Raw genomic sequence first — 13,649 nt, 5'->3', positions numbered from 1 at the left:
TCTATCTATCTATCTATCTATCTATCTATCTATCTATCTATCTATCTATCTATCTGTCTATCTATTCAGATCATGTAGGGGGCAAGCTTCCAAACCGGGATGTCTGGGCCAACCCAGACTGAGAAGAATGCAACATCCCAGCAGAAAGACCGAGATACTTGATTTAAAATGTGTCTCTTTCTCTGGAATCGAACTCGGGTCTCCTGTGTTAGATAGTGAAATGGTTAGCCGCTACACTGGAGACGCCGGTCACTTAAAGCTGTCCCACGGGGTTAGCGTGGCCGAGAGGTTAAAGTGTTCGTCTCTCTTTCAAAGGTCTTGAGTTCGAATGCGGGTAGCGACAGAAACATTTTTCTTCTCTCTAAAATTATCTCTTTTCACCTTCTTTCCTTCTCTCTTGCAATATTCTGTCGTCTGCTTTCGTCTTCACTTTCTCCCCCCACCCCCTCACTTCCTTTACCCCCTCCACTGGGCTCCTGACTCCTTCTGCAGCCTTTCTACTGCTACTCCTTGGCTCCTTTTTACAGCTGTCTTTCTGCCACACCCCTGATCCTCTGGTATGAAAGATCTGCTCCTAACCTTCTCGGACAAGGGCGAAAAATCTCGGAGGTCGCGTGTGCAAGTTACACAAGTAAAAGATCCCTTGGTGGTCTAAAATCGATTATAGTAGGCTGTTGTCGGCCCCCAGACAACATTCAAAATTTCCATCCAATTGAAAATGTTTGGTGTGTCCTGCGGGCTCATATGACCTTATGCAGTTGCGAGTGCCGTAAAAACATTTATTTACACAAAAAAAAAGACCACAAGACCACCACCCATTGTCCAGGAGATAGGAGGTCATCTTGGAAGGGTGGACCTCTTGAACTTTGTCTCTTTGACGTAGACCCCCAAAAATGCAGAAATTGGGAGTGGAGTGTGAAGTGGTTTTTTGTGCAGGTCGTTGTCTTAGACAGAACCTTTTCAAGACGACCATCATTTTTTGGAGACGAAAAGCGGTAAACTTTAACAGACAAGCCTCTTTGATGGACTGTGTCACTATGATAATAAAGTTGTTCCCGCATCCGATCCGGACATTGAGGACTGCCTTGTTAGTGAGACAACTTCCTGGGCCTTCGGCATATTGTGGTAGGATGGCCAGTTCCTTCCCTTTATTTCCCCAACTCGAAGTCAGGTACCCATCACTGCTGGGTGGGCAGGAGGGGGCGAAAAAAATCCGTGTCCGAACCGGGGCTCGAACCCCGACTTCCCGCTTCGGAGACGAGCACACTAACCGCTCCGCCACCCCACCCTCCAGTGTGATAATACAGAGAGAAAATTCAATCTCAGGGGATGGATTGAGATGGTAAAAAGTGGTCATTAAAGCAAGTTCGACTGTGTTTATACATGTTACTGTTCGCTACTATAAAAGGACAGATTTGGTATAGTTTTTATTTCTATCTGCCAATCATCATCATCATCATCATCATCATCATCATCATCATCATCATCATCATCATCCAGTGCCAGATCTGCGACAGACATCGGCGATCATGATTTTCCATTCATTCCTTTGCTCGGATGCTCTCAGAAAAGCTACGTTTCCCTGATCTTTCCCTGTTACCCATTTGCTTAGGTTCCCTAAATATGTTGTTCTGGGCCTACCCCTGCCTCGCTTGCCCTCAATTTTGCCAGTGAGAGCTAGATGTTCAAGACCCTTATGTCTATGCAGGTGTCCCAAAAACTGCATTTGTCGTTTCCTGATTGTTTTTAACATTGAGCGTCCCACGTGGGCTTCATCAAGCACTACCATATTTGATTTCTTTTCCTTCCACGATGCTCTTAGCCAATACAACAATAATACTATGGCTAAGTAGGCGAGAAAAAATCCGTTAAAACGTTCTGTAACGGTGTATCGGCGTTTTCAGAAACAAACCTCTTGACCACGCTATCATCCTGACCTCCTCACCAGGACCGCTGTCTCTGGTTCTGACAGTTAGCCAGTCTGACTGGGAGCTTGGAGACTGACCGCCGACCGAGAGCCGAGAAGCCAGGGAGTAAGGAAAACTAGAGGGAATCTATTTTTAGAAAAGAGGAAAGAACGCACAGGCAATCAGAGGGAACTTTTTTTCAACTGAGCGCAAAGAAGAAAATAATAGTTCTTGTTCGTTACTCTCTCTCTCTCTCTCTCTCTCTCTCTCTCTCTCTCTCTCTCTCTCTCTCTCTCTCTCTCTCTCTCTCTGTGTCTCTATCGGTGTCTGTCTCTCTCTCTCTCTCTCTCTCTCTTTAGCTCTATATCTCTCTCTGTGTCTCTCTTTCTCTCTCTCTCTCTCTCTCTCTCTCTCTCTCTCAAACACACACACACACACACACACACACACACACACACACACACACACACACACACACATACACACACACTTAGTATCTCTAAAATGAAACAAAATGTATTGATATATTAGTCTAATCATCACAGAAAGGGAGGGAATCCAAAAGTCACTTATGTGTTTTACTCGAACCCCCTTCCTGCCTTGCTGTTTGCTTTACTTCGAACTAGTGCTGGGCGGCGAGGTTTCCGATTATTGAAAGCTAAGAATCGAAGGAATCGACTCCGAACCCAATTACTTGCTTTCTAACGATGTGATTTCTTCCAGTGGTTAGTTACCTAATTGGCTCCTAACATTTTCAGGATTTAGGATAACCTTGATTTCGAAACACTACGAAGAATCAACTTTTATTTCTCAAAAATACATTTAAAAAAAGATGATTTGAATGATTAAAGTAACCGTTAACCATTCGTTTTCGTAAAAAGGAGTCTGGATTTTTCTTCTGTCGCATTACTCGTGGGAACCGGTTCCGGAATCGATTCTTCGCCCAGCTGTACTTCGAACCAAAGTTGTCATTCTCTGTTAATCAATACAATCTACCGTTCTATGATATCTGATTATTCTATTCTTAACCTATCTGCTGGGAAAGAGGCCGAGATCACCAAGTGGTGTTGAATGAAACGTAACATAATATTATTATACTTGCGAAATCCTTGACCGTGAACACACACGCGGTATATTATATTAGAGTCTGGGGGCAGGGAGGAGGTACAGATCGATCGGATCATTCTCCAAGAACGTCTTTGCTCACCACACAGGTACTTTGGGCTGTTGATGCAGAATGTCTGTTTTCGAATTCTATTTCTTTCTATTCCCTTATTTCATTGTTCTATGATAAGAGATAATATGTGTGGAATCTGTACTTTTTTATAACGGATACTTTATATAACAATAAATGAGTGTTTTATTATACGGTCTGATGTGGGCAAATGGCTTTAAAGACTGAATAAACTTACTTGCTTACTCTTAAACGTCTTTCATCGTTACAAATTAAAGAGCTTTATTCATATTTATTTGTGAAGCTTCCTAACAAAATTAATCACTTTTCGGATTCAAACCTTAAGGAAGTAGATCTAGATATATCACGCTTATAGGTGTTGTTTTTTCAATGTTTAAATAAAAAACAATAAAATACTGGTTATAGTTAAAGAATGTGGCATCAATAGGAAATCTGCAAATTTGACTCTGGGGTCGATTTTGGGCCAATATTTCCATTTAATTTTGTGGGTCGCAAGAAGTAGCTCATTTTGTCAGCACACCTCATATTTCTTTCTATATTCCTTATGATTTTAATGTTCTATGACAAGATCTATGTGTGGAATCTGTACTTTATCATAACGGAAACTTTTAAAAACCAAAAAAAGAGTGTTTTATAATACGATGTGACGTGGGCCAATGGCCTAAAAGACTGAATAACTTACTTGTTTACTCTTGAACGTTTTTCATTGTTACAAATTAAAGAGCTTTATTTCATATTTATTAATTGTTACTTTTTGGGGTTTTTCACCGTGCTTTGTGGGGAAAATGTGGAGTTTTCGGCCTGATAGTTCTCTTTTGTGTCGTATTTTTCAACAAAAGTTTGAGAGTACTTTACTAAAGTAGCTTATCGTTTGTGAGTGCAAGCATGCAATAGATTTATTCTGTTTATGTGCACAGATGTGTGTGGAGGAGAGGATGTATGTGCGCGCGTGCGTTTGTGTGTGAGAGTTTTCGTGTATGTGTGTGAGTGCCGCGTGTTTACGTGTGTTTATGAGTGTGTTTTCGTGTGTGAGTGCGTGTGTGCGTGTTTGTGTGTGTGTGTGTGTGTGTGTGTGTGTGTGTGTGTGTGTGTGTGAGTCTGTGTGCATGTGTGTGTGTGTGTATGTGTGTGTGTATGTGTGTGTGTATGTGTGTGTGTGTGGTGAAAATCCAAACCACTTAACTGTGCTGGATCTGGAGAATAAAGATGTATCCTATCTTATCTTATCTTATCTTATCTTATCTTATCATAGAACACTGACAAAGAACGCTTGAAACAATCATAAAAATGTTATTATTTTGGTTGAGGAGAAATGTATTGTCACGAAACAATGTTAAAATGTTTAAAAGGCGTTTCGCATTTCATATCCCTTGCGTTTGATTTGGATAGTTCAAATGCTGTTTGTTTGTTTGTTTGTTTGTTTTTTGTAAAACGTTTCAGTTTCAGAATTTTGATTGCTTTTGAAACAAAACAGCGTTGTATACGTTTATTCCGCAGTTCAGAATCTGAGTCCTTTCTTCTTGGAGACTAATAAAATGTGAGGTAGCGTGGGGAAACCGGGCGCTCGTCAAAACAATGACAGTGAAGCAACTGGCATTTTTACCCGGGTTCGGGAATTTTGGTCGATTTTGTTGGGTTTTTGTTGGCACATAACCTTTTATGACCAATGAAGAAAACATTTCTGTGAGGATTTTAATAGGAAAAAATATAATGATTAAAATGACCCCCCCAAAAAAAATAATTTCATGTTCCAAGGACTCTCAAGATAAGGAAATAACTAAACTTTGGCGGCCATTTTTTCACTAATTTTACCTCTGAAATCAAGCGACCACCACTATCTTCAATCGCCAATATTTCGACTTGTATTCACAATAAATGGATATTTTTCATCAAAACCAAGACAAATGAACAAGCTTTAAGATAATACCAATAACTCCACATGCTCAAAAAAACAAACAAACAACAAAACAACAAATAAAAAGAATTGACGAGCGCCTGATTCCACCGCGTTGTGACACAAATGTTAATGTGTGTCGGGTGCTCTGGTGTGGTTTTCTCCTTCTATCCTATTAAACAAATTTCATCCTTTTCTCTCCCCCTTCTTTTCTTTGTCTGTATCGTAACATCTCTAATCGTTCGCCTTAATTATATTAGCTGTTTCATGTTGCAAGAGCTTTGCTAAAACTAAAAAGCTGAACGAACAATTAAGCAGATCCAATACTGACCAGAATGAACTCTGAACATGATGTTGGCAGACTGATAACTTAGAATTACAAAGTTCTATTTGACATTTAAGGCTATGAGATCAGAAACCAAATATTTTATCTGCTCTATCAAAATCGTAAGATTATTCGGAGTCGTTTTCATGGTAAGAAAAGAATTGCATTCGAAAAAGATTGACATGATGTGCAACTCAAAATTCTGTTTGACATCAAATTTCTCACACAAGATACTGAGCAGATAAAACTTTGTAACGAAGTAGCGAGATGACCACCTCACCTAGAAGATCAGGGCCACAACCTCACAGCCTGATCTCTGACAGGTGCATTGAGTATTAGGTCATATAGGATGAACTAAATAAATTGAAGACAGATGTTTTTATGCCTTCTTCGCTAATAATAATAATAATAAATAGCATTTGTATAGCGCATATCCCCGCTCAACAGCAGGCCCTATGCGCTTTACACTATATTATTACCCCAGCAGACCATAGAGCACTCCGAAACATTCTCAGCTTCCCGGGAAGGTTACAGTGCAAGCAGCCGATTAAGCGCTCAAACACTAACAAACTGACAAGATCTTTCGCTGTCTATAGCCGGGTACCCATTCCCACCTGGGTGAAGTGAGTAAATTCGTGTAAAGTGCCTTTCCCAAGGACACAACGTCGGGCCTTTGACGTGATTCGAACCCACGACCTTACGGTTGCGAGTCCGCTACACCTTTTATCATTTTGGCAGACGTTCAGAGAGGGATAAAATATCCCTGCAGAAAAAAACTGAGATACTAGACTCTATTTTTTCTCCGTACCCGGGAATCAGACTAGGATCTCCAGCTTGCGACAAGGAAGAGCCTAACCGCTACACCACAGACGCTGCCGGTGTGCCGGATAACTAACAGACATATCCTGTCCTGGGTCACACAGAGTGAAGGTCAACTGGTCAAGAATCACATGCATGGGTGGTTGGCGAATGCTCTGGTGTGGTTTGCTTCTTCTCTCCTATCAAACGCCTAACATCCTTATCTCCCTTCCTTCTTTTTATGTTTGTTACTCTCTTGTAACACCTTTAATCTTCTGGCGTTCATATGACCTTACGCAGTTGCGAGCGCCGTAAAAACCTCTACTAAAACAGAACAGAATCACGTGTGGCCGATACGTAACATCGACAGGTGGCTAGCTCTCTGTGGCTCTCTGTGGCTCTCTGGGCTGCATGTGAAGGATGTTGTCATGGTGTCATGCTAGAGGAGGAAGCTCGTGATTCGAATCACGTGCGTGTGGTTTTGGTGATGTGTCTGATTAGTTCTGAATCTCATAATGGAAGCTTTGTTCTATAAATGAGTGTTTATGGGACTTAGAACCGATGCCCTTAAACACTGAATAAACTTACTTGCCTTTCGATTATTTTTGAATTTCATTATGGAGACTTTCTGGCTCTCTGGGCTGCAGGTGAAGGATGTTGTCATGATGTCATGCTTGAAGAGGAAGCTCGTGATTCGAATCACGCGACGGTAGTTTTGGTGATGTGTCTGATTAGTTATGAACGGATAATTTCCTCGGGAGCATTATTTCGCCACATGACTGCGAAGTGTTAAACACTGAATACATTTAGTCGCTGGCTATTGCTGAATTTCATAAAGGAAACTTTATTTAATAAATGAGTTTGTTATGTGATTTAGGGCCGATGCCTTTGAGCACTGAATAAATTTAATTACTTACTAATTATTCTTGAATTTCATTAAGTAGGCTTTATTCAATAAATGAGTGTTATATATGGCGTGGGCCAACAGCTTTAAATATGGAGTAAATTTATTTACTTACTGATTAGTCCTGGAATGTTAATTTGTTTTCAAACTTAAGTCCTAAGACAGAAAAAAAATTCTGAAATACAAATGTATTATTTCACCTGTAGATTCATTCTCACCAACAGCATAAAGAACAACATCAAAACTGACAGCAGACAAAAACAAAAAGATGGCAAATCGTGAGTCGATGGCAGATAAGGAATAAACAGATTCAAACACACACACACACACACACACACACACACACACACACACACACACACACACACACACACACACACACACACATGCACAACACATAGACAGAGGTACAGGAAGAGTAAAACAGAAATAAAAAACCTCATATCCACTCAACAATAAAAGCACCCCGGCTAATTATAGCTAGAATGGATGAGTGCCCGGTCATACATATCTATTTAAGAAAACTATATATACGGATGTGACGTGGGCCAATAGCCTTGAACACTGAATAAACTTACCTACTTACTTACTTACTTCCTAACTTCCTTACTTCCTTCCTTACCTACTTCCTTACTTCCTTACTTCCTTACTTACTTACTTACTTACTTACTTACTTACTTACTAACTTACTTACTTACTTACTTACCTACTTACTTACTTACTTACTTACTTACTTACTTACTTACTTACTTACTTACTTACTATTTAAGAGAACAATTTGACAAGAAATGCACATCTCGAGGGTATACAGTTTTATTCAGGCCAACATTAATCTTACACGTCTCTGTTTGTGAAGACATCGATACATCGACATTTTTTAAATCTCCCAACTCAAACAAAGAAGCTATCAACAGTGAGTTTAAATCAATTTAAAGAGACTTTGACTTATGTCTCCTTTACAGCAAAGCATGATGTGTATATCTAAATGTGAGGCAGCGTGGTGGAATCAGGCTCTCGTCAAAATAATCAAAATCTAGAAACTTGCATTTTTCCGCAGGTTTGTGAATTTTTATCAAATTTTTGTTTTTGGCTCAACACATTTCATGCCCATTAAAGAACTCATTTCTGTGTGGATTTTCCTGGAAAACGTCTATTAAAGGCACAAAAAATGGAAATGTTCAGTTACCACGGACTCTTAAGCTATGGAAATTACTAATCTGTGGTGGCTATTTTCTCAGTAACTTTTCCTTTGAAAACAGGTGACACCCATCTCCTTCTTTCACAAATATCTCGGGTTGTATTCAAGGTAAATGTATATTTTCTTTAACTAAATAAAGACAAGTGAATGAGCTTAAAAGGATAACATTAACTCTACAAGCCCAAAAATTGACGAGAGCCTGATTCCACCACGCAGCCTCACAAATAGATTTTGTGTGGTCTTTGAATAGGCCTATCAGTACTTTTCTTTGCTTTAAAAAAAGAAAGCTTCATACGCCCACCATAACTGTCACTACTGGAGGGGAAGTGTAGCAAGTGGATTTTGACCATTTTGTGTCAAACCTACAGGAAGCAAAGGAATTATGTCTGTGTATCTTTTTACCCATGTACAGAAAAGTGGGAAGACATGGAATAACATCAAGAGGCTAGCCCAGGATAGAGAAAGGTGGAAGGTGTTTGTCTGTGGCCTATACCCGGGTGCAGGGTGAGAAAGGCAATGATGATGATGATCTTTTTACCCTCTGAAGAACTCGGTGAAGTTTCTTGGGCTCCAAGTATCATTACTGTTAACGTTGGAATCGGATCCGTTGGAGAGTACAGGTGGAAGAACGGCTTGCCAGCTTCCGGTGGTCTCGTTGTAGTGGAACGTCAAGTCAGGAATACATCTGTGTGTGCTGTTGGGGGAAGAGCCGTTGGAGATCTGTCTGACCACGCGACCCACAGAGGCCGAGGTGGTCAGGTGGTCCAGGGCACATACCGCCAAAACAGCGACAAGGAAACCTAATGTCGAAAACTTGGACATCGTTCTGCTTTTTGGGGAGAGTTAGGTGTAATGCTGAAAGGAAAAAGAGATGATTCTGCATTGAATTTAAAGAACAAACGAAGATGAATAAGTGTGTATACAAAACTTTTTGTCAGTAACGTCTTCTCATAGGTTTGTTGAGCAATACGATTAACAAGAGATACTCTACCCCAAACAATGGAGACGGCAGCTGAGAAAAGACCGAGAGAGCCCTACCTTCAAGCCTAATTCAGCCCTAAACATCCCCTGCCCCCACTGCAACAGACATTTCCGTGAGAAGATCGGCCGGATCAGCCATCTATGCACACACCCCACCCCTCCAGTGATGTGAAGTCAAGGTCATCTTCGCCAGCGAAGGACGAACATCACCCCAAACTATCAGGACTAGCTTTTCCCACAAAGCAAGACGAAAAGAAACCAGTAAAAAAAAAAGCTCTGTAATAGTAAATAAAATTTCATAAAGGTCTCCACTACAGACAGGCTACATCGACAGCCCAAACTAGGGGGGGGGGGGGTCTCTCGTGGCCTTGAAGTGAAGGTGTTGGCCTCTCATTCAAAGGTCCCGGGTTCGAATCCGGGTAGCTACCGAAACATTTTCTTCTCTAAAATTGTCTCCTTTCACCTCCTTTCCTGCTGCCTAGCAACGTTCTGTTGCCTGCTTTCATTTCCACTTTCTGCCCCCACCCCCTCACTTCCTTTGCCCCCTCCTCTGGGCTCCTGACTCTTTCTGCAGCCTTTCTACTGCTACTCCTTGGCTTCTCCTAACTGCTGTCTTTCTGCCACACCCCTGATCTTCTGGTAGGAAAGATCTACACCTAGCCTTCTCGGACAAGGGCGAAAAATCTCGGAGGGCCCGTGTGCAAGTTGTGCGCGTTACAGATCTCTTGGTGGTCTAAAATCGGTAAGACTAGGCTTCGGCCGCCACCCTGGCAAAATTCAAAATTTCCTACCAACTGAAAATATTAGGTGTGTCCCGTGCGCTCATATGACCTTAAGCAGTTGCGAACGCCGTAAAACACTTTACAAAAACAAACAAATGAACAGCCGAAACTACCTGTGTGGTGAGCAAAGACCTTCTTGTAGAATGATCCTCTGTACCTCCTCCCTGTCCCCAGACTCTAATATAGCGTGGCTCACCACCCAGGATTTCGCAATATCGTGTTACGTTTTTTCCAGCGCCATTTGGTGATCCTGGCCTCTTTCCCACCAGATAGGTTAAGAATAGAATAACTAGATATTCTATGCTTGTCTGTCTGTCTTTCTGTCGGTATGTCTATGTGTCTGTCGGTCTATTTCTGTCGCTCGTCCCCCCCTCTCCCCCCCTCTCTCTCTCTCCCTCCTCTCTCTTTTTTTCTCTATCTATCTATCTATCTATCTATCTATCTATCTATCTATCTATCTATCTATCTATCTATCTATCTATCTATCTATCTATCTATCTATCTGTCTCGCTCTCTGGCGTTTGGTGTGTGAGTGCGGTGTATGTGGGAGCATACTTGTGTGTGTGTGTGTGTGTGTGTGTGTGTGTGTGTGTGTGTGTGTGTGTATGTGTGCATGCACGCTTGTGTGTGCGTACGTATGTGTGCCTGGTTGTGTTTCTGTGTGTCTATGTATATGTGTGCGTGTGCGTGTGTATTCATGTGTCTGTGTATGTGTGTGTATGTGTGTGTGTGTGTGTGTGTGTGTGTGTGTCTGTGCATGTGTGTGTGTGCATGTGCGCGCGTGTGTGTATGTGTGCATGCTCCAGAATATGTTGATGTTTACCAGTAACCTTGAACAAATCACATCAAGTTCGTAGGGCACTCACTTCATCCCAACAATGTGTTTTGTCATCTTATAAACGAGAATCCTAACTTAATTATTCTGCAACATAATGGGTCGCTTTTTAGGACAAGTGGGCTAACCTAGATTTCGAGGGTTTCCAGAAATCTTGAACTACACCAAAAGTGGGCATTGCTCTATCTATAGGAGAAGTTTGGTTTCATTGGTCTGTATATCTGTTTGGTTATAGAGAAAACTCTTCTTGTCTTTTAGAGAAACTGAAGAAGGTCCAAAAACTTTACCTCCAATTTTTTCAAAAGAGCATTTTTTCGTTATAGACCCCTTGTGCTTAAAAGCGACCAATTGTTTTTTTTAGCGTTTTACGGCGCTCGCAAAAGCAGCAACATTGTGCTACGTTTTTCTTGTCCCAAACATAGACTTGACCGCTCTACTCGGAACGTACTTGCTTCACTGCGCATGCCCAGAGTCTCCGCTCTCAGTGGGGAGACTGCATTTCCGTCGCTATGACGTCAAGCACGTCTTTTGTTTTAGTAGAGGTTTTACGGCGCTCCCAAAAGCATAAGGTCATATGAGCGCCAGAAGATTAGAGGCGTTACATATACAAGGGAGTAACAAACACAAAAAAGGAGGAGGAGAGATCAGGACGATAGATGTTTGATAGGAAAGAAGGAGCAAACCACACCAGAGCACCCGCCAATCGCCCACCATGCACATCTAACGCCTTTTAACTTAATCAAAGATCGTGAATAACAAGATATTCACTCCTCTCTTTCAGCCAATTGAACATGTGTCCTCAAAATTCGAGGCGCGCCCTCTTCGAAAAAGCACGGACTTTGCGAACAGAGTTACTCTACTTGTGTGAAAAATTATACAAGTGAAACTTACAAACTGTGCTATTCCTTTTCTTTTCTGGAGAAACGAAAAAGATCTTCAAAACAAACACGCGCTGCAGAGCCATCTGAATCAATGCGCGGACTTCCGCGGACACTTTTTGGGCAGAGTGAGCAATCTTGTTATGTACGATCTTTGACTTAATGTAAGATCTGGGGGTCGAAATTTTACCTCTACCGATATTTGGTGAAACAAAATGATGCAATTTTATATATATATATATATATATATATATATATATATATATATATATATATATTTCAAAGCTCATTTTGGGGTTATGCGGTCAAGCAACAATGTTATTTCGTAAGATAAAGTAGTAAAAAAAAACCCGTTACGAAATGAATTATGTCTACTGTATATACCGGCAAGGGTTATTGACAAAAGGCAAAAATGGAGGTCGACCATGAACTGTTGTTATTTCCAAGGTCAATACAACTTTGCAGCTGTTCACAAAATCTGAGAGTGGACCTTCTGTTATATATTTAGCAACTTGGAAACACATGTGTCTCTTTTCCCATAAAACTACGATAGCCACAGAGTTGAAAGTTGGCAAGTGCCTGCAAAAAGATAGATAGGTCCCAATGACGGAGCCCCATTTTTCATGTATCTATTTCCTGAATTTAGAAAAATATATTTGACAAAAAGTTCCCGTCCTTCTTTGGCCGTTGTGATTATTCCACTGAGAAACGAACCAAATCTGCGTAGCTGTCCTTCAAAACGGAAGTGCCGGAAGTGATAATTCGCGAGGTGCATTTTGTTTTGAGAGTATATATCTAGACCTTCTACTTTTTGCAACTGTCAAGATCTATTGCTCTCTTCCAGTAGAGTGTACATATAGTAGGCCAATGACTTTCAATATTATATATATTATATATATATCTCGGAGTCTCTGAGCAGAAAAGATAACGTAAACTCTCTCTCTCTCTCTCTCTCTCTCTCTCTCTCTCTCTCTCTCTCTCTCTTTCTCTCTCTTTCTCTTTCTTTCTCTCTCTCTCTCTCTTTCTCTCTCTCTTTCACTTTCTCTCTCTTTCTCTCTCTTTCTTTCTCTCTCTCTCTCTCTCTCTCTCTCTCTCTCTCTCTCTCTCTCTCTCTCTCTCTCAGTCTCTCGCTAAAGAAATACTAACTTTTGGAAGCCCAGTCGGTAACACACAGAGAGAGCCAGTAACTGACTTAATTCACATCGGGGGATCTCGTGTCCTTGAGGTGTCCGCCTCTCATTCAAAGGTCCCGGGTTCGAATCCAGGTTTTACTCGAATTTTCTCCTTTCACCTCCTCCCCTGCTCCCTAACACTGTTCTGTCGTCTTCTTTTGTCTCCACTTTCAGTCCTCACCCCCTCACCTCTTTTGCCCTCTCCTCTGGGCTCCTGACTCTTTCTGCAGCCTTTCTACTATACTGCTGTGATCTGATAAAACGCATTTTCTCAAAATCAAGGTTTCGAGATAATCGCGACTTACATTTTGTATTTATTTATTTATTTATTTAATTATTTTAAAAAAAAATTTTTTTGAGGGTGTGGGTTTGCTAATCGAGCAAACAAATTTAAGTAGCAATCTTGTTTTCGTTTGACAATCCCACATGAAGATAAAATATCTCATTTATCCTGGCTAACCCAAATGTTATCGAATTTTAGCTAAAGACACATAAACAAATAAGAAGAATGCGTTTTGTCAGATTATCCTTGTATACTGCTTCTCCTTGGCTCCTTCTTACTGCTGTCTTTCAGCCATACCCCTGATCTTATGGTAGGTAAGATCTACACCTAGCTCTCTCGGACAAGGGCGAAAAATCTCGGAGGTCCCGTGTGCAAGTTCCTCACGTTAAAGATCGCTTGGTGATCTAAAATCGGTCAGAGTAGGCTTCGGCCGCCACCCGGGCAAAATTCAAAATTTCGTACCCACTGAAAATGTTTGGTGTGTCCCGCGCGCTCAT

At 41.2% G+C, this 13,649-nt stretch overlaps 1 long non-coding RNA gene across 1 annotated transcript; it reads right to left on the bottom strand.

Moving 5' to 3' along the window:
* Window positions 1-8,769: 8,769 nt before the first annotated feature.
* On the bottom strand, window positions 8,770-10,152 carry LOC118478666. Its single transcript, XR_004859215.1, has 2 exons — window positions 10,098-10,152; window positions 8,770-9,076 (listed from the first exon to the last, which is right to left on the bottom strand). It is a non-coding gene; the product is annotated as an uncharacterized LOC118478666 (long non-coding RNA).
* Window positions 10,153-13,649: the final 3,497 nt, after the last annotated feature.

The sequence above is a fragment of the Aplysia californica genome, unplaced genomic scaffold (assembly GCF_000002075.1).
Source record: "Aplysia californica isolate F4 #8 unplaced genomic scaffold, AplCal3.0 scaffold00801, whole genome shotgun sequence".
In the NCBI taxonomy this organism is placed as follows: Eukaryota; Metazoa; Mollusca; class Gastropoda; order Aplysiida; family Aplysiidae; genus Aplysia; species Aplysia californica.
This window is presented reverse-complemented; position numbering and strand designations above follow the sequence as displayed.